General features: G+C 33.9%; 1 protein-coding gene across 3 annotated transcripts in view; it reads left to right on the top strand.

The window, feature by feature from the left end:
* The first annotated feature begins 460 nt into the window (after positions 1 to 460).
* The window catches only part of LOC101899275 (cuticlin-4), a 37,843-nt gene continuing 10,844 nt past the window's right edge, over positions 461 to 27,459 (top strand). Inside the window, exons 1-2 of one of the 3 annotated variants that reach the window (XM_005176714.4) lie at positions 461 to 618; positions 859 to 982. The gene's annotated coding sequence lies outside the window, so the exon portion shown is untranslated. Of the gene's footprint in view, positions 619 to 858; positions 983 to 26,635; positions 26,903 to 27,459 lie in introns of those variants that run through there. The other 2 variants (XM_020039980.2, XM_011297959.3) reach the window with 2 other exon arrangements.

The following is a 27,459-nucleotide window of genomic DNA, read 5'->3' as shown; positions in this document are numbered from 1 at the left end:
GACAAAGACTAACTCTAGTGCAAAATTTCAAAATTCTAACTTTAGCTATTTCGTCTGGTTGTTGGTTCTCAGTTAATCAGTTATTTCACAAGTCTTATACATATACAGAGTAACCCCACACATACCATTACTCCATTACATTTCAACACTGATTGCAATGATGAGTAACACCAAGAAATCCATTGCCATGACTCTAATCCCCCTTCATGGTCTGGTTTATGTAACGCTCTTGTATTAACATGGTACCACAAACACAAGAAGCCATCATCCAATGCGTTTCTTCTGCCATAAGAGAGTTTCACCAAGAGAATACCCACGAGTACGAGAAGAGAAAAAGAAATAGCATGAAAGAGAAATAAAGCTAGAGTTGAAGCCAGCTGTGACGTTGTGAGCAGGGAAAGAGGTCACAACTTTCACGCAATATAAAATCATGTTATCGAAGTGCCAGTGCCGCATTTGCGAGTGAACTGTTCGTCCGAAGAGAGGTGCTTCTTCCCAAGGAGATTTGAATATAAAAATCTAAAGCAACGTAATATTATAAATAAAAATCCTGTATAAAAGCGGATATAAATTATAAAATATAAAAAAAAAAAACAAAATAAAGTAGTGGATTAAACGGTAAATTAAGAAAATAAAAAGAAACAAAAAAAACAAAACATAAATGCCTATACAAAAACAAATAATACAGTAAAACAGAAAATAGAAGAACGTGTGCAAAGTGTTGCCAAGATAAATAAAACAATATCAAAAGTTATTATATTTAAATGAAATAACCCAAAAACCAAAATTGAATTGCTCGGTGTTTGTTATATAACATTAAATTAAAAATTTTTCAAATTTCAAAAATATTCCTTGCAGAGTGCAGCAGTGTTGAGTTGAGAATATAAAAGCGTGTCATTTTATAACGGATTATTTTCAAAACCCAACCTTTCATAACGGATTATTTTATTAAAAACACATACGAAAACCCCAAGACACTCAGGTAAGAATTAGAAACCAGAAAAAAGGAAAAATAGTTGAAAATGTATTTAATTGAAATTGAAAGTTAATTTTAAATTAAAAGAAATAAACTAAACTTTGTGAACTTTCAATTTTATTCAAAATTTCCATTCACATTAACCTAAAGAAAGAAGGAAAGTAAGAAAAAACAAACCCTGACTAAATTTCAAAAGACAATATTGCGGTGCGGTTATTGTTTTGTGACTGGCTGGCTGACTGGCTTTTAAAAAGCTTTGTAAGCGAATGCCTTTTTGGAAAGTGTTGCCTTGTGGTTTGAAACATAATTGTGGATGCTGCTGCCGTTGCTGCATTTAGTCTCAGCAAGCCAACCAGCCAGTCGGTGGTTGTCGCTGCTTTTGTTACTAATTTTTGTGTCTTCGAAATGCTGAAGATAATGATGCTGATCTTACCACTCCGACTCTGATAATGACAAAGAAGATGGTTAGTTAGTTTGTTGGCCATTAACGGACTGTGTGTTTTTGTATGTTTGTATGTATGTGTGAATGTATTTCTGCTCATTTATTTGTGAAATAGTTTCACTGCATATCAGCGATTCCCAAACTGTTGTTTATAGACCATTAATCACTGTGAAAGGTAGTATTCTTGGTTGTTAAATGAGAACATTAATTGAGTTCGTTTGCAGAGAATTGGATTAAGAATGTCGTTGGAAATGTTAATTGCGTAGAGTTAAAAAAGTCATATTTCATTAGCGCGAAAAAGAAAGATGGAAATATTTTCATTAAACCTAAAGGAGATTTTGTGTACATCTTTTGGGTTTTTTATGTCAATTTTGCAATTTTGTTATTTTTGGGAGTATTGCGTATTTAAAAGGTTCTGTTTTGGTGAATATTTTGTATATTGCTGTGATAAAATTTAGTTTTTTTCATGAACATATATTATTTATTGTGATTGTGATTTAATATGAAGTCATAAATTGGTAAAAGCGTAGTTTGGTAGCAAATGAATTCCATGCATTAAAGGCGTTCTACGTCGTCCTAACACATCGTCTACAACAAAGGTCAAAATCCGGGCCATAAAGAGAGGGCAAATAAACTGACATCATACTGCTTGCAAATAGTTTTTGACCGAACTTCTTAAAATTTTGCAGCCTTTTCATGATGAAGGATTATGGCTTAGATCGTATGGCTTTGACGCAATGCAAAATTGTTTTTTTTTTTCGTAATTTTTTGTTGGGGAGATCAAATCGAATCCAAATCCCGAGAGAGTTATTACTATTTAAATTGTTAATCTTTTATGGGGGAGATCCATTATTCAGTGAACCAATATTGTCCAGTTTTGATCCTGAACTGTGTTTTATCTAAATTTTATGATGTGCCAATTTTGAACTACATAGGGTACATCCTTTGCTCAATATCAAATGTTTTATACCCTCATCATATGGCTAGAGAGGGTATATATCATTTTATACGGCCAAAACTTGCCTCATCGAAATAACGGACCAAATCCGTTTCAGGCCATTTGGAGTTGATCTATTGATGTCCGTCCATTCGTCTGTTTGTCTGTATGACTGGTTCGCACGACAACATTCAAACGTCCAAACTTGGTACATCGTAATGTTGTTATAAAATTTTGATGTAGTTCGGGGATGGGCAATATCGGTAAAAAAAACCAGTAAGGAAAGCTCAAAAGTCGGGCGGGGCCGACTATATGATACCCTACACCACTATGCATATTTAGTAGAGCTCTCGTAAAAAGGTTTATACAGGGCATTTCAGAGCTCTATGAGATATTTGGTACAAAATCAAAATCTATCTAATTCTATCGTGCATTTTACGAACTATAGCTATCTCTGAACCGGGTTTCTCCAAATTTGACGTATTAGGTTCTAGACTGAATTATGTACGAAAATTCAGGTGATTTGGGCTGATATTGACCATTTAGTGTACAATTAACCTGAAATCGATAGAATAATGTGAAGAGTATGCTATGCTATGCTATATCCAAATCTGAACAGATTTTGATAAAATTAAAATCGACTATTTTTGGGCTTTATCTGATATCTGGTACCAAATATCATTCCTGTGAAGAGTATATTACGAATGTAAGGGACTTAAAGAGCAAATCGGATGAAACATGTATATGGGAGCTAGAGCTATATCTGAACCGATTTTTACTAAAATTTGTGTACTTGCTTATAGGCTGGTTTCGGTCGGATTTGCCAAAATTCATGCCATTTGGGCTGATATTGGCCATTTGATGCACAATTAACACGAAATTGGATGAAGATATATATGGGAGGCCTATCCAAATCGGAACAGATTTTAATAAAATTAAAATCAACCATTTTTGGGCTTTATCTGATATCTGGTACCAAATATCATTCCTGTGGAGTGCATATTACGAATGTGAGGGACTTAAAGACCAAGAACCGATTTTTACTAAAATTGGTGTACTTGCTTCTAAGCTGGTTTCGGTCGGATTTGCCAAAATTGATGCTATTACGGCCATTTGGTGGTCAATCACCCGAAATTGGATGAAGATATATATGGGAGCTATATCCAAATCTGAACCGATTTCGATAAAATTTAAAACAACTATTCCTGTGCTCCATCTAATACCTGGTACCAAATATCACGGTTGTGGAGTGAATATTACGAATGTAAGGGACTAAAACACTAAATCGGATGAAACATATATATGGTTGCTATATCTATATCTGAACCGATTTTCACTAAATTTGATATACTTGCTTCTAGGCTGAATTTGGTCCGATGTACTAAAATTCAGTCCATTTGGACTTATATCGGCCATTTGGTGCACAATTAACCCGAAATCGGATGAAGATATATATGGGAGCTATATCCAAATCTGAACCGATTTCGATAAAATTACAAACATCTATTTCTGGGCTGCATCTTATATCTGGTACCAAATATCATTCTTGTGGAGTGCATATTACGAATGTGAGAGGCTTAAACACCAAATCGGATGAAAGATATATATGGGAGCTATAGCTATATCTGAACCGATTTTCTCCAAATTTGATATACTTGCTTCTAGGCCGAACTCGGTTGGGTGTGCCAAAATTCAGGTAATTTGGACTGATAGTGGACATTTGGTTCACATTTAACCCGAAATCGGATGAAGATATATATGGGAGCTATAGCTGTTTCTGAACCGATTTTCTCCAAATTTGTTGTATTTGCTTTAAGGCTAATCTCGGTCACATGTGCCAAAATTCGGGCCATTTGGGCTGATATTGGTCATTTGGTGGTCAATTAACCCGAAATCGGATGAAGATATATGGGAGCTATATCCAAATCTGAACCGATTTCAATAAAATTTAAAACAGCTATTTCTGTGCTCCATCTAATACCTGGTACCAAATATCACGGTTGTGGAGTGCATAGTAGGAATGTGAGGAACTTAAAGATCAAATCGGATGAAAGATATATATGGGAGCTACAGCTATATCTGAACCGATTTTCTCCAAATTTGATATACTTGCTTCTAGGCCGAACTCGGTTGGGTGTGCCAAAATTCAGGTAATTTGGACTGATAGTGGATATTTGGTGCACATTTAACCCGAAATCGGATGAAGATATATATGGGAGCTATATCTAAATTTGATCCGATTCTCACCATTTTCAATAGGGTTCGTCCTTGGGCCAAAAAAATATTGTTTGGAAAATTTCATCTCAATCGGATAATAAATGCGACCTGCATTTTGTTCACAAGAATACATGGACAGACGGACGGACGGACGGACGGACGGACAGACGGACGGACATGCATAAATCGACTCAGAAAGTGATTCTATGAAGGTTCTCAAAAGTAACTATGGGTCTATCTCGTTTCCTTCTCCATGTTACAAACAAATGCACAAAGACATAATACCCTTACCACTATGTGGTGTAGGGTATAAATATTTTACTGCACAGAAAGAGAAAGGATAATCCGATTTTGCTTCAACTTTGCACATCCTAATATTTGATTAGTACTAGGTCACGTGCGAAAATGGACAATATCAGTCCACTTCATTAAGTACCTCCCCCACAAAGGGTCAACATTTTGATTAATTATAACTCATATAAAACGTGATGTAAGAGTCCGATTGTCAAATTACATTATACATATACAATATTTTTTATATCGGCCCACTCCTTCTGGTACCTCCCCTACAAAGCTTCAAAAGTTTGAATAACAATGAACTTCATAAAACGTGAAATTAACATCCGATTCCATTCAGACTTGGTGCATCTCAATATTTCCATCAACACACGATCTGTTATAAAGATGATAGAAATCGCACCATTTCTTCTGATAGCTCCCCCACATAGGGTTCAAGATTTTGAATAACAAAACGCTCAAAGAAAGCGAAATAGGCATCCAACTCTCTTCAAATTTCACAATTCTGATGATGATATATGCATGTGAGCTCCTTCTGGTACCTCACCCACAACGTGTCGCAATTTTCAATACTTTTATCTGTCATAACTTGCGAAACAAGTCAGCGATTCTTTACAACTTGCTTGAATATGGACATTTTGGAATACTTCGGTCGACTAAAAATTATATTTATATCATATTTATTTAGGTCCGATACGAATTGGACAATAATAGCTCATATCTCCGAGATCTACTCCATAGAAGGTCAACAATTTGAATAATCATAACAGAAGTTAAAATATACTTAAATAATCGAACATTGGTTGAGGGTACACATCTGTCGGCAAAACCGACTGATACTTTTTAACTTCTTATTTTAAAGCAATAGATCTTTTTTAGAGGTGGTACAAGAAGGATGACACGAATATTTTCGCACCTTATGTAAGCCTTATTTAAATATTGCTATGTACCAAATTTGAAAGAGTTAAGACACAAGCGCACTAAGTCAGACTGGAGGTGTTTATGTTTACAGCTCTGAATTGCTCCTAAATCATTCATGCCTTAATTTCTCTTACTTTCGTTCTCTTGCACTCGTTGTTGGATCTTTAGTATTATTCGTATTTTTTGTTTAATTTTTGTATTCAATTAAGAATTTTTATTATTTTTCAATAATTAAAGTTTTGTTATCATTTGAAATAAATAAAAAAATATTTATGAGAAATTAATTAAAATAAATATTTATGAGAAATAGACTATTTATCTCTCTTCCTAAATTTAATTATTTCAAAATGACATGGAAGTTTTGAATGTGAGACATGAAAAATGTGAAATTTATTTTCGGTGATTTAGATTGACTAAATAATTTAAAAGAAAATCATTATTAAAGAAAATAATTTATTTTTTACACATATGTTATTAATTCCACCGCTTTGAAAATATTCATTAATATTCCGAAAATAGTTCAGCACTCAAATTGGGAAACCCTGTTTAAAAATTGCTGTTAATTTCGTTGCTGCTTCTCTATTTACTGTCTCTGATGTTAGGCTTGTTTTCGTTGATTTTACACTCGAATGACGATTTGGTGAAATCGTTGCTGCTGCTGTTGCTGCCTCCCAGCCTAACAGCTACTACTGTTGTAACTTTTCTTGTTGTTATTGTTAAACTGATGGATATCGTTTCATGCGAACGAAAGTGTGAGGCGGCAACGGCGAGATGTAATGTGATTCAGAAAAGTGATCAGATGTTGTAGATTTGCTGTTGTTGCTGTTTTCATCGCTTCTGCATGGCTGCACAATTGAGAGCCGCTGCAGTCAAAATTAAAGCATTTTTTCCAACACAACTGTTGCGCTTTTCGGTCACAATCAAATTTCGAAACAAGAGGCGCCACATTACAGAGTCTGCGAACATCTCTGGCCATCGTAGATGGGGCTTTGAAACAAAATTTTCTCTAAAATAAAAGCGAACAACAACAGCAACAATTATTTTGCAACTACCTAGTCAGCCTACTACTAACAATTAAATGTACCACCACTTTATCAAATCACTCTACGTTTGCTCCACTTTAAATATGTATGGTTGTATGTATGTGTGCATCGGCGAAGAAAACACTTGAAGATTTAGCATCAACCTGCCTGCCTGCCTGCCTACCTCAACACAAACCACAAAATGCAATGATTGAGCATGTGTATACTGAGTGCATTGGATGGAAGCTGCTTTACAGCGACAGCATTTTTTTCATATAGCTTGTAGTTTTTTCTTTTTCGTGCGAGGTAAGAGAACTAAGCGTTAGAAAAGTTTAGACATATATGTCGATAAAGCTATCACTTTGAAGAAAATTCTTTATTGATGAGAGTATATGAGTTTGGATTCCATGAACAGCCACCACTCGTCGGGATGGTGCGTTTTAAGTAGTTTTCTGGGTTAAAAGGATAGAGTATTGACAGGAAATGAAATATATATAGTAAAACTTGCAATCAAGAGAGTAAAACGAAAATTTACTCTCGGACATGACCTTTTTATACCCTCCACCATACATAGTATGGAGGGTATATTAAATTCGTCATTCCGTTTGTAACTCATCCAAATAATAATTTTAGACATAAAAAAGTATATATATTCTTGATCAGCGTACAATTCTAAGATGATTTAGCCATGTCCGCCAGTCGATGGTAATCACGCTAGAGTCAAAACGAATAAAGATAGTAGTCTAAAATGTTGAACAGAATCGAATAGCCCACATACAACATACCCCACGATATTCGGTATTTTTGTGATTTTGGCGACATTATCCTCCGGAGTTGTTTCAAATTTCGTGACAGAAAATTGTCTATGCAGGTCTAGTTCTTCGTATGGCCCCGATATAACGATGCCTCCCAATATTTTTTTTAAATTTCGTATTTGAAGTTCCTAATAGGTACTAGTGCTTGTGATAGAAAATTGTCTATGCAGGTCCACGTCTTCGAATAGCCCCGATATAACAGTTCCTCCCTATATTCGGTATTTACATTATGTTAGCTACATTATTCACAGGATTTTTTTCATGTTTCGTATTTGAATATTTTAATGGCCTATGACGAAATTGCCTAAGCAGGTCCACGTTTTCGTATAGACCCCAATATAACGGCTTTATTCGGCATTTTTTTTTTTAAATTTTAACAAATTTTAATTTTTTAACGGATTATACAATTTTGAAAATTTCCAAATTTGTTCCATATGGCCCAGTAGAACTTACTGCTTATTTAATTGTCCTTTATTAAGTTCATATCATAGTAATTTGAAACAATTCGAAGATTGTCATCAATATTTGAAATATTCATATTTTCGGGTAATTTAATTTTTCTGATTGCGATTTTTAAATGAATGAAAATTATACGTAATTCCATTCCAAACTCATCTTAGGTTCTGAAAAATCAATAGTTGTTCTTAGCCTCCCCTTAAATTGTTTGACCTTAATGTTTCGAAAATGATGTTGGATCAACAATTACAAAAGGATTATTTAAATGGTTTTAATGGCCTCAGCTCATCACCAAGAGCCCATGACAGTTCGCCCCCGATATCTTGTGATTTAATACCTTGCGACTTATGCCTTCGGGGCCACGTGGAAGATAAAATCTACGCCAACTGCCTAACGCTGATTCAAGGCCTCAAAGATGGAATTAGACAGCATCTACTTTTTGATTTCAAATAAATTTGCAAAATATAATGAAAAGTTTAAAAAATGTCTCTTAAACAACATCTTTATATGATTTTGCTCAGCTCTGTTGAAAGGCATTACCAGCGGTGCTCAAAACCGTGTTCTAGAACATGAACAGAAAAAAGAGATAATTTAAGAGGAAATTAAAATTCTGTTTTTCTTTATATTTTACGGTTCTATTTAATTATTTTTAAACACGAATGTTTGCCAAAATAATTTATAAAGCAAATGGATAAAAATATTTGTATAAATAATGACTTAACACTGTTTTGTTCTTGATTTAAATAAGCAAAGAGAAATTTAACTGAAAAGAGATATTTCTTCTTGAGCACCGCTGGCATTACTCTTTCTGTGTTACTCTCTTTCTCTTCCTCTCTTTAACTCTTGGTGTATTAGGGCTTTGTCTTAAGTCATTCTAAATTAGATGTAATTTTAGAATTTCATGTAGAAAGTCTTAAGACACAACCTTTAAAAAAAATAAAAGAATAAAAGAGATCATTAACAAAAAAAAATATATATATTTTTCTTAATATTTCATTTTTTTATTTTACATTTTGCAAATTATCAATGAAGCTAATGATTGAAATGAATATGTTAAAATGTTTGAATAATTGGAGTGATCTCGTGATGTTGAGCAGACTTGCTGAAAGCGTTGCTTTAAATAGAGAGTTTTGAGCAAAATAGACTATTTAAGGAAGAATTAAAAATGTCTCTTTCTTCGTATGTTGGGAGGTTTCTGGGTAATTCCTGCAGGAAATATAAACCAGACAGACCAATTGTTGGGTTGTCGTACACCCTAAATTGTTAACAAGACAAATTTGCTCTGTTCCAGAACCTGAACTACCAGAACTAGTAGATTCTAGTTTTGCAAGTTTTTTTTTCGATATCAAAAAGCCAAAATCTGTTAGAGAGCATTATAATAAAAATAAAGAGGTATTTTATATTTCGATCGAAAAGGAATCTATATTAAAAGGAAATAATATCAACTTAAATTTTCTAATACAATAACAATAATAAAAGATGTCTGCATACAATAATAATAATTTAAAAAACAATAATTTAAAATTTAAATTATAAACATTTCAAAAATTCATATCTCTTTTACAATGACTTAAACTATGCGTCAAGGCTCGCATTAAATGTTTCTTTTTAATGTAAAAGACAATAATAATTGTGGAGTACGTTCTGTTTCTGTTCCTTTTTTTTTTTTTTTTTTTTTTGAAATTTTGTATTTTTGCTGCGATGGTAAGGAGAAAACTTTACACGTTTCTTTTAAAAGATGAAAAAAACCAGCTCAATTACATTCACTAGACAATTTTTTTCTTCGTCTTCTACCCAACATATTCCATTTATTCCACCAACAATGATGTGATCGTTTGTCTACATCGCATAGGCATAAAAGTTGGTAACGTCTCCTCTGAAGCTTTGCAGCGGAAAATGTCACTTGCAATAGCTGTGACCACAATGATGGCAGTGTTGCTATTGCTGTTGTTGTTGCAGTCGGCCGCAAAACCACAATTGGTTTAAATTTTTGTGAAAATCAATGATTGATGATCATGAGATCACATATGGGGGAGATATTTTTTTTGTTTTTGGTCTACGTGGTTGTCATTTATGTTCAAATCATGCATGCATACGCATGTGTGAGTGTGTGTGTGTGCATCTCCTATATACACCAATGATTTTTGAGCTGTCATTTGACCAGTGGTAAGTGCACTGTCAAACCGACAAACATTATCGATAGTATTGTCATTGATTTATTACAATCATTTCATTAGGATTTATTTGTTTGTGATTTTTTTTCTTCCAATTTTTCTTCAACTCTTTTGCGGTTGCCGTTATTGCTGGTGAATAGATAACAAACACTATGTAGTTTATACTTCCAGGAAATTCGGTTTCACTTTCTCCAGTCGGATCTTATCGAAATCAGTAGCAATGCAAATGTATAACAGTTTCCCATAATACTTTTTATTGAAATGAATTGCATTTGAATATTTTGTAGAGTCATTGAAATAGGAATGGGGTCTTGGAAAGAATCTAAAAGTCAGTAAATGCAAGACCCTTTGAAAGTATGTCCAAGGTCTACTCTTCCAAAAAGGTATATTAGGCAGAAATCAGCTAGGAAGGCTCCTATAACCAACAGGGGTCAATTAAAGATAAAAGACCTTCAGCAGGTCATCTATAAATAGAATATCTTTAATAGTTCCTTTAGAGACAGAATACTTTTAATATCTCATTTTTAGATAGAATACTGATGACGTGTCTTTCATAAACAGAAGACTACTAACTGTTTTTTTTTTTTTAACAGAAAATCATTAAACAGAAGTCCTCTAAGATTTCTTATCTGATCAGAAGACAAGTTGTTTATAGACGAAAAATCGGAAACAGGACTTATACAGAATGAAACCCTATTAAATATCTTATGTAAACAAATGACTGTTAAAAGGTCTCCAGTTAATAGAAGACATCAAACAGATCTCCTGTAGACAGAAAACAAAATTGGTCTTCTGTATATTGGAGATCGGTAACAGTTCTTCAATAGACAGAAAATCATTAACAGGTCTTCTAAAGACCAGAAACCCTATAACCGACCTTCTCTAAACAGAAGACTGTTAACAGACTTCTGTAAAAATAAAACACAGTTAAAAGACCTTAACAGATCTTCTGTAAGCAGAAGACTGTTAACAGACCTTCTGAAAACAGAAAACATTTAACAGATCTTCTGTATACAGAAGACTGTAAACGGAAGAAAATTAACAGAAATGTTTAACAGAAGACCGTTAACAGGCCTTCTGTAAATATAAGACAATTAACAGAAATTTGTAACAGAAGACTGTTATTAGATCAACTTTACCAGACAGAGGACTTAATGCATACATACTGTTAACAGAAGACCGTTAACAGGCCTTCTGTAAAAAGAAGACTGTTATCAGATTCTATAACCAAAAGCTCTTCTTTATAAATTAGACTATTAACATTTTTCTAATAGACCTTATGTTAGCAGAAGGCTATTAATATGCTCTAAAACTAAAAGACCCTATTCATACCGGAGACATAAACAGACCAGAAGATATTACATATCTTCTGTAAAAAAAGAATTCTAACAGGTCTTCTACAGACAGAATACCGTTAACAGACCTTCTGTAAACAAACAAATGTCAACAGACCTACCATAAATAGAAGACTTCTAAAAAACATTCTGTAAACAGAAGAATGTTAACTCACCCTCTGTAAACAGAAGACCTCTAACAGATCTACTTTATACAGAAAACTGTAAACAGACCTTCTGTAAACAGAAGACTGTTAACTGACCTTCTGTAAACGTAAGACTTCTAACAGATCTTCTGCATACATAAGACTGTTATTAGATCTTCTACACGAAAAAGAAGACTTATTACATATCTACTGTTAACAGACATATAATCTCTAATAGGCTCTCTAACCAGAAGATCTTCTTTATAAATTAGACTATTAACAGATCTCTAATAGACCTTGTGTTCGCAGAAGACTGTTAATATGATCTAAAACCAACATATCTTCGTATACAGAAGACTGTTAACAGACCTTCTGTAAACAAAAAACTGTTAATAGACCTTCTGTAAACAAAATACTGTTACAGATGTTCTATAAACAAAAGGCAGTTAAGTGCTTTAATAAACAGACGACCTTAATAAGGCCTCTATGTATAGAAAATTTCTAACTGGCCTTCTTCTGACTATTTTGATTTTCATCAATCCAAAACTTCCATACGACGTATTCTGTGTTCTTTTAATTAGATTAGCAAAATTCCCTAATTTTTAAAGTCATCTATTTATTGTTTTTCAGATACTTTCTATTTTTAACAAAACTAGTCTTTTGATAAAAAAAAAATGAAAACATATACACATATCTATATTGTATGATTTCTTAGGAACTATACTGGAAGCCCTACTTCTTACAGCATGTCTTTCTTATGACAATAGTTTGATCTCGAATTTCATTTCCGATTCGGAAACATACTTTTACTTCTCGCAAAAGCCTAGACTGGTCTGAAGCGTTTCTGTGATGTGTAGTATAACAATGAGAAAGAAAGAAAAAAAAAAACAACAAAAAAGTGCAAACGAACATTCCATCTGCCTGATATCAGATTACATGGAAAGGAAGAAAGTTAATATGAAAAAAATGCAAATTTGTTTTTTTTTTTTGTCCCATGCGCATAGTTTCAAATAATTTTAAATAAATACAAAGTAACTGTGATGGATTTTCTTTTCAAATTTCTTGGCGTTGTGTGTGTGTGTTTTCCTTTTGTTATGATTTATTATCAGATTTTGGCAAATCTAAAAATTAGCAAAACAAATATGGGTATGAATAAATTAATCAATGCAGAGATACAAGACATCAAACACACTCACAAATGGATAAGCCGCTGACATTTATTGTTGTACAATGGCATTTATACTTGTAGTTTTGTTTAATATGCTCAATTCACACACACATACACACACCATGCCTTCTCCTATGTGGGGCGGTGGACGTTTGACAAGGCCCAGCCGCCAAGAGACGAGATTATTAACGCTAGCCATTTTTCTAATACTGGCTGGCTGTCTGGCTTAGCCTCACAGCAACAAAAAAACAAGTCGAGCAAATTTCAATTCATTCGTAAAGTTGTAATTTAATAAGGAAAATGAAAACCACTTTCTTCGCAAAATAAAAATGAAAAACACAAACACACTCACACATACTTACAGCAAACTGAGCGAATGCACATCTGGTGCATAAACCACAAGAAAGCAAACAGCAACAACAATGCTGCAAAGACTTCGCACCAAAAGTAAATGTATTACCAGTTCGTCATTTAGCCAGCCTATCAACCAGGTAACCATCCAAGCGTTGTTAAGTTTTGTTATTTGCAGCTACTACACATTTTTTACAACTGCTTGCATTTTTTTAACACTCACTGGTATAACTGAAATTGGGTCAACAATTAGCAGCAGCAGCCAGTTGTTGGTGGTGGTTTTAAAGTTGCTGCATGCAACCACTATCCAACCAACCAACTATCCATCCATTCATTCAACCGACTAACCGACCAAGCAACCAGTCAGCCAGCCAACTAGTCATCATCTCTGCTTACTCTACCGATTTTTGAGTTAAAACAAAACAAATAAACTTGCACCGGTGCCACAAGATGTTGCATGGCATTTCTCCTGACATGCTAGTAGCCTTACCCTCAAGCCTAAAAAATATCTGTGTGCATTACTCTTTTTTTGATATATTCAAATTTTATGTGAACACTCTACTAAACAGTGTTTTTGAATTTGCTGCCTGTTTTTAAAGTCTTTGAGTTTGAAGTTGAAGTGTGACTGTGCCACAGCACAGATGGTAGTCACAGTGCTGTGATGCGAAAATTTAAACATTACATACGTTGACTGTATTTATCTGTGAAAAACCATCAAAAAATTAAAACTGTTCCTGGGAACCCTAGAAACCAACATTGACCTCAATACAAAATTTCAGGATTTTTTCTCTATCCCTTTCCTCAATACCAAATTTAGTACCATTTAGTTCACAAAATAAGTACCATTTAGTACTTTACGAACAATTTTAGCACGCATCAGCAAAACCACTACCAGATACCAACAAATACCTCAATATGCAATTTCCGGATTCCAGCTCTATACAATCAGCCAACACCAAATTTAGTAATACTTAGTACTTTTCGTATAATTTTAGTACTCATTTACAAAATCATTCCAAATCTCAATCGAAGACAAAACCTGTGCCTTCAATATCAAATTTCAGGATTTCAGCCCTATCCCTTTACCCAATACCAAATTTAGTAGTAATAAGTTATTTTCGTACAGTTGAAGTATACATTTTCAAAACAATCTCCATATCTCAACCACAGTTACGAAGCAGATGCCTTAATATCAAATTCCAGGACTTCAGCTCTGTAATTTCCCTCATTACCAAATTTGGCACAATTATAGTACGCATATCCAAAACCAGCTCTCAAAATCACAGACACCAACAGAGACATCCATATCAAATTTCAGGATTCTAGTTCTATCCTATCAGACAATACTAAATTTAGCACTTTTTGAGCAATTATAGTACACATTTCCAAAACCTCCTCCTCCTTCTCCCAAACACAGACACCAACAGAGACATCCATATCAATTTTCAGGAGTTCTATCAAAGCTCAAAATACCAAATTAAGTACTATTTAGTACTTTTCATTCAATTATAGTACACATTTCCAAAACCTCCTCCTTCTCTCAAACACAGACACCAACTATGACATCCATATCAAATTTCTGAATTCGAGCTATATCCTTTCACAAAACACCAAATTTAGTACTATTTAGTACTTTTCGTACAATTATAGTACACATTTTTAAATCCTCCTCCTTCTCTTAAACACAGACTCCCACATTGACATTCATATCAAATTTCAGAATTTCCGCTCTATCTCTTCACCCAATACCAAATTTAGTGATATTTTGTACTTTCGTACAATTTTAGTACACATTTCCCCTGATCCCAAAAGTGACCTCAATATAAAATTTGAGAATTCCAGCACCATCCCTTCACCCAATATTAACATTTGTACTATTTGGTACTTTTCGTACGTATATAGGACGCATTTCCCAAACCACCGCCAAATCTCAAATTCAGATGTCATCAATAATTTAAATATCAAATTTTAGAATTGTAGCTCTATCCCTTGACCCAATACCAAATTTAGTACTATTTAGTACTTTTCGTACAATTATAGTACATGTTTCCGAAACCATCCCGAATGCTCAGGCTACAAATAACCAACAACGCTAATACCAAATTTCAGATTTCAAGTACTAGTTCTTAACCCAAAACCAAATTGTACCAAATGTAGTATTATTTAGTACTTTTCGTACAATTACAGTACACATTTCCAAAACCATATGTTTACCACAAACTGACTACCAACAGGGACCCCAATATAAAATTTTTTAAAATTGCAGCTTCATCCATCTGTTTCAAATTAAGTACCATTTCGTACAGTTCGCACACTTTGTACACATTTCCAAAACCACCTTTATACATCAAACATACTTTCCAACCTTGATTCTCGTACCAAATTTCAAGTTTACCAAATGGTACCATTTTAGAAGTTTAGTACCATTTTTGGACTTTTCGTAGCTTTGAAGTTCAAATTTCCAAAAACCCTTTGGTACATTTATCCTGCACATCATCAGTGTCTAATATCAGAATTCTAGCTCTTTCCGTTCCGCATTCAATTGTTGTACTTTTCGTACCCTTTGAGTATGTACATTTTATTTCATTTTCCATTCTTTCTCTTGAAAAGCAGCGAGAAAGCCAGGCATAATATCCCAGACCAAACACAATGAATCCGACTGACAAAACCGGTTACAATATCGCATGCAATTTTTCAAGGAGACAACTTAGCTGCATACATATTTAGATATGTATGTATGCATGCAAGTATCTCAGGGGGTAAAAAGAAACAGACTTGGCAACAAAAGAAAAACTGGATGGCCAACGAACGACAGCACAACAATCATCTCCTTTCTTTAACGGTGCATGCAACTGTGTGAAAATATACAACTCACACACACGTACATATATACAAACAAACACTCGAATATTACCGGTCTTGGCGAATGAAAAGTGCGAACGAGCCCTTGAGATTTTACTTTCATTTTACATTTATGCGCTGTTGCTGCTCCACATTGTCAAAGTTCGTTGCTATCAAAAGCAAGCTATGAGGCCCCTAAGAGGCCATTTTCATTCAGACTCGGCAGGCACCACCACTGCCACACTGTGTGCTATGTGCCATGACAATGAACGGATATTGCCAATGATGTTGATGTTGATGATGGTAGTTTTGGTTAACGGTAAATGAAAAGTAAAAGTTGAGAAAAGAAAGACAACGAACACCAAAAAAAAAGAGGGAGAACTGGAATTCCGTTAATGGCCTTTGCGAATACTATTGACATTGTAGCCTTTGCAAGGCAGTTAAACTTTTATTTTATTTAATTTGATGCGATTGTAACGAAACAAATTACAGTTAATTATTGTAGCAAATGCTTAATGTATTGTTATACAATAAATGAGTGACTACATATCGTGAATTACTGCTATACACAAGAAAGAAACATATACATTGTAACCTTTGACGTATGTGTCTTAAGTCTTTTGTTTGAAAAGTAAATCTATCCATTCAAAGGTTGGAAATTTTCGCTAACTCGCATTTAAATTATTTTCATTATGAAAGGAAATAGCCAAAAAAATGTTGGCTACAATATTTCTTCACCATTAAGTTAATGATTTTCATTGATTTTTTTCATTAAGAAAATCATTTTTAAATTTGACAATTAAATTTGTCACTTCTTGCCCATACTAACGCGAGTTCGAACTAATTGTTTGGCTCAATATTAGAAAACAAAAACGCATGCTAATTGTGTTAATTAGTTGTGATGTCTTCTTTATGGTGTTGAAAATTGAAATTCCCCATCTGAAAGGTAATTAACACATTTTCTTATGACAAACAAATTTCACTTTCTAAAGTATTTCGTAAGCAATAAGTAACTTTTTAATAGATATGGGAGTATTGTATGATTACAAACACTTTAAAAAATATGAAATTCGATTTTTTTCATTAAAAAATATATATTGCGGAATTACATAATTTTTTAGAAAATACACAATTCTTAAGGATTATTATTATTGCTTTATCAAATTTTTGATAATAAAATAAAAATAGTTTTATTTCTGTAGCGGGATTCCCTAACCCATTTTTTGAGTTACCGACAAATATCGATTAAATTAAAATACAAAATTATAAGTGAAAAATCTTAATAAAAGTTGTCAGCACTGTTGCTATTGGTAGGACCTAACGACTACTTTATTTCGGTCGCTAACTATTGCTAAAAATTTTCGTTAATTATCGAAATTATAAGCATTTTTATTTTACCGATTTTTGTCGGTGACTCTAAAAATGTAAATAATTCGACTCCGAGGTCAGAGCGTAGAAAGTTTCATTAGCGTAAAAAAGCGTATTATGAACTGCATGCTACGAATAAGGAATGCTTCGAAAACATAATCATATTTTTCGTTGAGAGCACTTTAAAAAATATTTTAAAATCATTCTAAATCCAAGAAACCAACAGTGGCTTCAATATTAAATATCAGGATTAAAGATCCATTCACTCAACGGCAAATTTAGAGCCATTTAGCACTTTTTGAACTATCATCGTACGATTTACCAACAATGACCTCCATTTAAAATTTCAGAATTCCAGCTCTAACCTGAGACCTAGTCCCACATTTATTGCAATACTTTTCGTACATGTCCAAAACCACCTCCTTCTCTCCACCTAGACACCTCGATACCAAATTTCAGAATTCCATTTCTATCCCAACACGTGCATACGTTCTTATTACACAATTAAATTACACAATTTCAAAACAATCTCAATATCACAATCTCAGATACCAACAGTGAACTTAATATCAAAGTTCAGGATTTCAGCTCTGTAAGTACAAGTTTAGTACACATTTCCCAACCCACCTTCTTTCCTCAACTACAGACACCAACAGTGACATTTATATCAAATTTCGGGATTTCAGCTCTATCCCTTCATCCGATACCAATTTAGTAAATTTTAGTTCTTTTCGTACAGTTAAAGTACGCATTTTCAAACAATATCCATATCTCAACCTCCAACACCAGCAGTGACCTTAATATCAAATTTCAGCTCTTTAATTCCCCCCATTCCCAAATCTAGTACCATTTAGTACAATACGTATTTCCAAAACCAGATCCTTCTCTCAACCACAGGTACCAACAATGACATATAAAATTTCAGGATTTCAGTTCAATTCCTTCGTCCAATACCAAATGCTACCAAATGCAGTACAATTATAGCTCACTTACTTTCCAAACTTGATTCTCATGCCAAATTTCAAGTTTTTAGATCTATCCGTTCACATAATACCAAATGGTATCAATTTAGAAATTTAGTAACATTTCAGAACTTTTCGTAACGATGAAGCTCGAATTTTTCACAACCCTTTGGGGCATTTATCCTGCACTCTACCAGGTACTCTCATTCAGAATTTCCAAATTCTATCTCATTCCGTTTATCCAATACAAAATATTCAATTTGTTGTACATTTTAGTACTTTTCGTACGCTTTTAGTACGAATTAAAACACTCAGCCCTTTTGTATAAAGATCCATAATAAAATTTCAAACGGCCAATGAAACCGAATGTTGGCCCATTCCCGATGAATCGCTTGCTTGAGGTGATCGACACATTGGTATTTTTGAGTGCCAACCTTGCTTTCCAAAATACTCCAGACACAATAGTCCAACAGATTGGCATCCGGAGATTTTGGTGGCCATTGTGCGCTGGAAATAAAGCGAGGAACCTCATTTTGTAACCATTCTTGGGTAGCACGTACGGAGTACGATGGTGCTGAGTCTTTTTGGAATTTCCAAGGTCTGCGTCCAGAATATTTTCGCGATAATATTTGGCATTTATTCTAATGCCACGGGCGATTAATACGACCGGAAATCAACCATCGGCTGTAATGGCGGCCAACACCATCACAATATCCGACGCTTGAGTTCTGGTGGCCAACCGAAGGTGCACATTTTCAGCTGACCTCTTTGGCAAGTAAACACAATAATTTTGTTTGTTTACAAACTGCTGGACAACGAATGTTTTCTCATGGGAGTAAACCAAATTCGACAGTGCACCACTTTCGGCCAAGCGAAGCAACTCTTTAGCTCTTTTGAGTCTATTTTCTTTCGGTTGCGGTGTAAGTTCTTGCACTTTTTGAAATTTCAATGGCTTTACACCGAGCTCATTTTTCACTATTTAACGAATGAAATACTGCGATATGTTTAGCTCACGAGCCATTTTTCGGCCACTGCGACGCGGGTGTCGATCAAGTCGCTTCTTTAGTTTTCAAACCATTTCTGCTGATGTTGCTGTTTTCTTCCGTCCACTTCTTAGATGTTTGGCTACGCTACCAGTATCACGGTAACGAGCGATGGTACGAGACACAAAAGATTTATTCAAAATTAAATGCTGGAGTTCTCAACGATGTTTGTGATTTTCCAGCCAAATATAAAGAAATCACACTATTACGCTTGAATTCCATCACGAATAACTTTTTTCTGGAAAATGCTGAGCAAAATGCTTTTGTACGCTTGTAAACAATATAATGAGCTGTCACTGGAATAATTTTAACAGCTGTAGGACGAGTAGCTTAGAAATGACAGCAGTCTGAAGTTGGTTGCAGTTTTTTCATCTCACCCGTACATGTCTTCAATTTTCATTATTATTCCTATAGTCCACAGATATTTTCCTGCAATTATTGTCTGGTTACACAGTATACTATTTTTATGCAAAAATAACAACACGAGCCATTAACACCCTTTTTTATTTTTAATAAAGTTTTTCATTTTCATGACGAAAATGGTTTCAATAGTTTATAAAGTTTGCTATTCACCTTAAAATTAAAAAAAAAATGTATTAAAAAATCTCGTCTTAAGGCAATAATTATGGCGGTGGTCATAAAAATCCATACAACTTTTTATGAAAGTTGTCTTCATTTCATTTTAAATAAATGTGACATTTATGGCAATCCATCTACAGTGACAATGACCGCATAAAAATTTCAACTCAGTGAAAAAAGAAAAACACACTGACTTCGTTTACTGGGCAACCAAAACCAAGCCTGTTCATACCAAAAAAATGCCTGAAATTCATAGTTTATGGCAAATAAAACAGGGTAACAATGAAAAAGCCTAAATTGAAACAATGCATGTATGCAGCAGACAATGCAGAGTCAAGCCTCTTTCGAATTATGGCAATTTTTGTCTATTTTATTGACTGTTATGGTCCACAGAAACACACACACACACACTCACACTGGCAAAACATGTCATTGATGATTATTTCAATTTAAATTCCAATTTCACTTTCACACACTCACTCTGTGTGGTTCCAGCACTACCTCAGCTTTACCTTGAAGCAGCAGCACTCCTTTCCAATGACGGACGGACGAACGAACCAACACCATGGCAATGAAGTCAAAAGTGAAAAATATCAACAACCTCACCTAACATAACAACGACATCATCGAATCTATTGTAAAATGTACCTCTCCTTGTGTGTGTGTGTGTGTAAAATTGAAATGAGTGAGTTTACATGGTGAGGCACACAGACACAAAATACTCCGGTAATTATAAGAGACAAAATAATTTATACAAACAGCTTTTTGCTCAAAATTGCTGTTAGTCAAAGTTAATGGTCTATTTTTTTTTTGTGGGGGGGAACAAAACAAAAACATCAACAGCAACAGCAACAATATCAGCAATTTAATAGCAATTAATAACAGCATGTTGTGTTGTTCGTTATTTATTTATATTTTCTTTGTGAAAAAATGAAAGACCCAATGTCTGTACCCCCAAAGAAGACATTGAAGTTATTAAAAATCAACATCATCACCACGGGTCCATAGGAAATAATTGCTTGCAATTTATAAAAAAAAAGTAAGGAAAACATAAAGGTCGAATATGAATCGACTGCATTAAATGTCTCCATACTGATAAAATGTGAAATTGTACAACACATATATATATTGGAGCTATACCTATATTTGAGACAACGTGATGTCCCTATACGCAGAATATAGTTTTCTGAAATTTTTTGTCTTTTTCTCAAAGCAAAATAAATGTGTTGCCCCGAAATTGTTTTGAAATGCATTGCTAGGTACAGAGTATCCGATTTTGTCCAAACTTGGTACATCGTTCAGAGATGGGCAATGTCTGACAACTCCTTCTGCTACCTCTCCCTAAAAACCCCATAAAACGCGAAATTAACACCCGATTCTATTCCGACTTGGTTCATCTCAATATTTCCATCAATACAAGATCAGTTAATGAAGATGGTAGAGATCGGACCATTTCTTCTATCACCTCAACCGTTACCATCCCCCCCCCCCCCCAAAAAAAAAAACGGGGTTCAAAATTTTGAAAAACAAAACGCTTAAAGAAAGAGAAATAATCCAACTCTCTTCAAATTTCACACATACAAACATTTTTGCTAACACATCATCTGTTTTGAAGATGATATATACCTGGAAACCCCTTTTGGTATATCCACAAAGGGTCAAAATTTTAATTTAATTAAAACTCTTATAAAATGTGATGTAAGAGTCCGATTGTCTTTAAATTACACACATCACAATATTTTTATAAACCCATGGTCTGGTATGAAGATGGAATATATCGGTCCACTCCCTCCCTCTTAATTTTGAAAAACAAAACTCATCCAATTTTCCACAAATTTCACAAATACAAACATTTTTGCTAACACATGACCTGCTGTGAAGATGATATATATCTGGTAAACCCTTCTAGTATCTTACCCAAAAAGGGTCACAATTGTCAATACTTTTATTTGTCATAACTTGTGAAAGAAGTCAGCGGTTCTATACACCTGAATATTTCTCTCATCCAGAAACCTGGTATAAATATGATTCGCATAAAATATGATATAAATGTTAGATTTTCTTGTAATTTTGTCCATACCAATACTTTTTCTGTATTATATTAACATTTTCTAAAAATCATCACATATTTCATACAAAGTGATGAAAGTAACCAATATAGTCCTAATCTGTCACGTCGCTATATTTATTTAGGTCCGATACGAAATGGACAATATTGGTCCATTCCTTTGGAACCTACTCCATAGAGGATCAACAATTTGAATAATTATAACATAATCATAAGTAAAACTAAATTTAAATAATCGAATATTGGGTGAGGGCATACATCTGTCGGCTAAATCGACTGATACGACGAAGTACGAGTGTATTTTTGTTCTCCCATAACAAAACAACATAACAACAAAAACAATCATTGGCAAAAACTCATTGTAATCGATGAAAACTATGAGAAAATCCCCTATATTAGTTGACCTTATAACATAATATAAAATAAGCAAGTTCATAACCATAGCAAAATTAACAAAAATGTTTTTTTTCTACTTTTACGATTGTATATAAAGACAGTTTTTTTTTTCTCATATTCAATTCCTTGGAATGAATAAACACTTCATTCACATAAGCATACCCTTTACTCATATTTATATATATATATATATATATATATATATATATATATATATATATATATATATATATATATATATATATATATGTAATTTCTTCCACTCTTTCCTTGATCACGCAAGATTTTTGCACTCACTGCATTCGTGTTCAAAAACGTTGGATTAACTCTATTCTCTCGGTAAGTTTGTGTCTTAAGTTCTCTGATGCATAAATGGTCTCTTCAAAAAGTTTGTGTCTTAAGTCTTTTGATTTTTTCAACCTTATTATTTCCCCAAAAACAAAATGTGAAATAAATCGTACACGTTTCGATGCAGTACTCGCAAACCCATGAAAATGAAAATATCTCTCATTGCAAATGTTGCCAACATTCGGCCATTGACCAGGTATTTTGGGTGAAAGGTTAGTAAACAAACGAGTGTTTACTCCCCAAAAAAAAAAAAAAAAAAAAAACATTATCAAACAAAACATAAATTTGCAATTTCTGTTTAAACAGACTTTCAATAAATCTTAAAATCAGAAAAAAAGTAATACCACTACCACTGTCTTATTTGTTAGGACTGGACATGGGTTAGGTTGTAGTTCTTCATTTTTCACTTTCGTTTATTGGCAATTTCTGGTATCCCCACTCCAGCTTTGGCAACATTTAATAACGGAAGTTGAGTGTGTATTTGTGTGTCGCAAACCCAAACTAGCCAACTCATTTTGCTCAATCGACCTTTACGTAATCACAACGAAAAAAAGAAATATGTATTTTGTTTTCTTTCTTTCGAAAAATACTTTAAAAGGTTTGTTGTTGTTGTAGTTATTATCAGTTTTTACTTCATCACAAGCATAGGGTAGGGTAAATTTATACGTAGGTCGCCTTGGAGAGTAAAAACAACAATAACAACAATATCAGCACTCCAGCCAATCAACAAAAGCATCTGCACGATAAGTTTGGCTTTTTTGGTAGACTGGCTTTGAAAGCACTTTCGAGCAATTTTTTCGAATTGTAAAGACGTGTTTCTTTGTTTTGGGCCGCGTCTCTTTTTTTGTTTATTGTTTAAACAAGTTTGGTTGTTTAGCTTGTAGTTCAAGTGAAAGTTTTTTACGTTACTCCGCTAAAGGTGAGCTATGTAATAAGGGTTTCTGTTTGTTTGTGTAAGTGTGAAATATTTCACACAATGACTTTGTTGTTTTGTTTGGTTTCCAAAAAAAATAATGACACTATTTTTGTTGTTGTTTAATTTTGTTAATGACATTTCGGGTGAAATGAACTATTTTGCAATGCAGGATGAACCAATTTCAGGTTTTTAAAAATACCCTACGCCATGGCTTAGTGGGTTTGTTAAGCTTGTTGTTTGGTTAATAACTCCTCAAAATTATCATTTAGGCCGATATTATCCATTTGGTGCACAATAAACCTGAATTCGGATAAAGGTATATAAGGGAGCTATATCCGAATCCGAACCGATCCCGATAAAATTTGGCAAAAGCGTTTCTGGTCTGTATCTACTGTACGAACTTGAGGGACTTAAAATCTCAAATCGGATGAAACATATATATGGGAGCTATAGCTATATCTGAACCGATTTTCATGAAATTTGATGTACTTGCTTCTAGAACTAATTCGATCAGATGTGCAAAAATGCAGGTCGTTTGGAGTAGTATTGGCGATTTACGGCACAATTAAATCGAAATCGGTTGAAAATATATATGAGAGCTATATATAAATTTGAACCGATTCTCACCAATTTCAATAGGGTTCGCCCTTGGTCCAAATAAATTTTGTTTGGAAAATTTTATCTCAATCGGATGATAAATGCGACCAGCATTTTGTTCACAAAAATACATAGATGGACGGATGGGCAGACAGAAGGACTGACATGCATATATCGACTCAGAAAGTGATTCCATAAAGCATAGATGCCCAGTAGTGGCTGATTTCAGCAATTTCATCTCACACGTATTCTTACGCTCTTTTGTTTGATCGCCAATCAACCAATAGGAAAGCAGAAATATGAGTGGGAGAGACAAGCTACACAGGCAGAAATTCTGTGTAATATTTACATTTAATCGTAATCGAGACTGCTGTTAGTGAACACATAAACTGAAAATTATTGCGATATGTCAATGATGTCATTTCAAAAGCATTTTATGCTACAAAATGCTTTTGATGATATGCAATGTGTTATATGTTATAAGACATTTAAAAAAATAAGAAATATAATAAAAAAACATTTTGAAACTGTTCATAAAGACATGAATTGTTTGCAGGGGGAAGAAAAAGAAAAACGATTTAAAATGTATAAGAAACTTTTTATAAAAAAGTTGAAGGAATGGGTAAATCAATATTGAGATAATGATGAAGATATGGTGGAGGAGAATTTAAAAATGGGTTTATCTAACTTAATAAGTTTATATATTATAAAAAAGGGAAGGCCATTTTCAGATGGGCCGTTTGTCAAAAATATGTTGTGTCAAGTTTTTGAAAAACTTAATTTTAACACTAATTTTATTAAAAAATTACCTTTGTCCCGCAATAGTATAACCCGGCGATCCCTGTACATTCATTAATTTTACATTTCCCAGAAAAAGCAAAAAATTACGACACCCGCCACACATGTGCTTTCGTCGCTATCTCGTTGACGACTAAATAAAATGAATAGAAAAATATTTTCTTCCAGTGTTATTTCGTCGCTCTCACCAATACTATTACATTGGGCATCTATGCCATAAAGGTTCTCAAAAGTAAATATGGGTCTATATAGCTTTCTTCTCCATGTTACAAACAAATGCACAAAGACATTATACCCTTACCACTATTTGGTGTAGGGTATAAATATTAAAAGAAGAAAATGGAATTCTCACTCTGTCTCAAATGATCAAATTTTCCAAATGATCTAATTTTTTTGCTCATCACCGGTCCTTTAACCTAACTTTCTCTCATTCGGCTAACTTCAAAGTTTGTTTCCTAAGTCTTTTGATGCACTGCTAACATACTATGCATGTGAAGTACAATAACCTTGCCAGACCAATCGAAATCATGCATATAGGCTGTAAACATTAGAACCGTAAAACACTTACCTTTTCAGCCTAATTATTTAGCCAACACACACACCATCAAGAACCATTTAAATGAATGAATGATTAGATCTGCTGGCCAGACATAATATGACCAAATAACAAGCATGTTTATGTTTAGTTAACAAGGCCACAAATAAGTAACAAAAAAACGTAAAACTTGAAATAACGTGAGCCGTCCACAATCGTTCTGGTGGAGAACCTTAGATTCGAACACAATATTGTGTTGTTGTCTATTTTGCCTCAGAGATAACGGATGAAATGAAAAAGAATGACTAAGGCATCTGATTGTCTAGAATTTGACATGCCTCCGTCCATACATACATACATACATACAAGAAGGCAACAAAGCACGTGAGTAAACTTGCCTTGAGAAAAACAAAAATCACGGTAGTGGCGCTTTTGGTCTACTCTTCTTCTTCTTCTGGGAGAAACCCCAACAGCACAGAATCAAGAATGACGTTTTTTTCTATTTATTTTTGTTGTGGTTCTCTTTTTGATGTGTTTTCTCTGGGTTAATAGCACACTTGTACAATAACATTAGCACATGGTAAAGTAAAATCAACTGGTTTTGACTGTTCGATCGACTCTAGCGGCAATTTGATGACGCAGATAATGACAATTAAATCAAGATGAACATAATGATGTCGTATTTGTCTAACTGAGATAGATTTCATGCATAGAGCTCAGCTCTTGTAAAAGAGATCACCAATTTTGAGATAACAATTCGAACTCAATTGAGAGAATTCCGTGTTGAGAGCAACAAATGTACCATTGAAGAGAAACTCAAAGCAGGCGAAAAAAACGTATATTGAGATATTTTATGGTTTTATGAGCATGAATTTAGAAAACTGTCAAGTTAACAGCTTTCTTTTAGCCACGGTTCATAAACCAACTAACAACATTCACTTGCAGTCAAGACTTGTTTGGGGCACCAACGGAAAGTTGAGGAACGAAAAAATAAAAAAAGAAACGGCGGTGGTGAAAAATAACTACAAAAGAAAAACTTAATGTGGCAAGAAATAGTGAAATTTCCCAACTAAAAATCCATAGAAATTGTTACAGAAAATAGAACTAAAACAATATTTAGTTAAATAAAGTCTGGTGGAAAAGTTAAAAATGTTATGACTGATTTGAACTTGCCAATAGAAGAAGTAACAAGAAGGTGGTAAAAAAATAAATTTGAAAAGAATATTTATTTTTAAAACGAAGTTAATTATTTTTGGTTACTTTAATGAAGACCTTAAGCTCAAAATGACATACTATTGTTTAGTTTAAAAAAAAAATAAATAAAAAAGTGGTTAAAAAATAACCATAAATCGATATTTGTTTACACAATTTTTATACCCTCAGCCATATGACTAGCGAGGGTATATATCATTTGATATGCCCAAAACGTGCCTCATCGAAATAAGGGTTCTAGACCTCAGGTCTCCTTGGAGCATCTTGGATCTAGGTGGTGTCCGTCCGTCAGTCTGGCTGGTGCGCACGATAGCTCTCGAAGGGGTGTATCCGATTTGGTCCAAACTTTGTACATCGTAATATTATTATCAAACATAGATCGAGTTCGGAGATCGACAAAATCGGTTCACTCCTTCTGGTACCTCCCGCACAAAAGGTCGAAATTTTCAAAGAAAATATTTTACTGCACAGAAAGAGAAAACAACATCCAATTTTGCTCCAACTTTGCAAATCCTAATATTTGCATGAATGCTAGCTCAG

This window comes from Musca domestica, unplaced genomic scaffold, assembly GCF_030504385.1.
Source record: "Musca domestica strain aabys unplaced genomic scaffold, Musca_domestica.polishedcontigs.V.1.1 29, whole genome shotgun sequence".
In the NCBI taxonomy this organism is placed as follows: domain Eukaryota; kingdom Metazoa; phylum Arthropoda; class Insecta; order Diptera; family Muscidae; genus Musca; species Musca domestica.
Note: the sequence above shows the minus strand (reverse complement) of the source record. Positions and strands in the feature narration are given on the sequence as shown.